We start from the raw sequence: 343 nt of genomic DNA, 5'->3' as shown, positions 1-343 counted from the left end.
AGCCTTCTGGAACAATCGATGTGTAAACCATGTATATTTGTATTTTTGGTATGAGGTAACCTACATCCCATTTTCAAAATGACACTTTCAAATACCTTTCATCTCCTAGGCAATAAACTCTCAAATGTAAAAATATTGAATACAAAATAAATATGATACCTGGATGTTAAATATTCACAGAGGTTGAGTGTAACAACAAAACTGTTATCAATTTTAAATCAGTAACCCAGCTTTATGCTCTTATGAACATTACATACATTTGTTAATGTCCAACTTTAATTCACCTGCATATGCAAGTGTGCATACGTGTGGGTACATGTACATGTTAGCAAGTGTGCATACA

General features: G+C 32.7%; 1 protein-coding gene across 1 annotated transcript in view; it reads right to left on the bottom strand.

Annotated features, from left to right (window-relative positions):
* Positions 1-343, bottom strand: part of LOC119593590 (ankyrin repeat domain-containing protein 17-like) — a gene marked incomplete at its 5' end in the record, with an annotated part of 10,744 nt that overhangs the window by 6,052 nt on the left and 4,349 nt on the right.

Source organism: Penaeus monodon, chromosome 32, assembly GCF_015228065.2.
Source record: "Penaeus monodon isolate SGIC_2016 chromosome 32, NSTDA_Pmon_1, whole genome shotgun sequence".
Classification (NCBI taxonomy): domain Eukaryota; kingdom Metazoa; phylum Arthropoda; class Malacostraca; order Decapoda; family Penaeidae; genus Penaeus; species Penaeus monodon.
The sequence above is the reverse complement of the archived record's forward strand: the minus strand, read 5'-3'. Positions and strand labels throughout refer to the sequence as shown.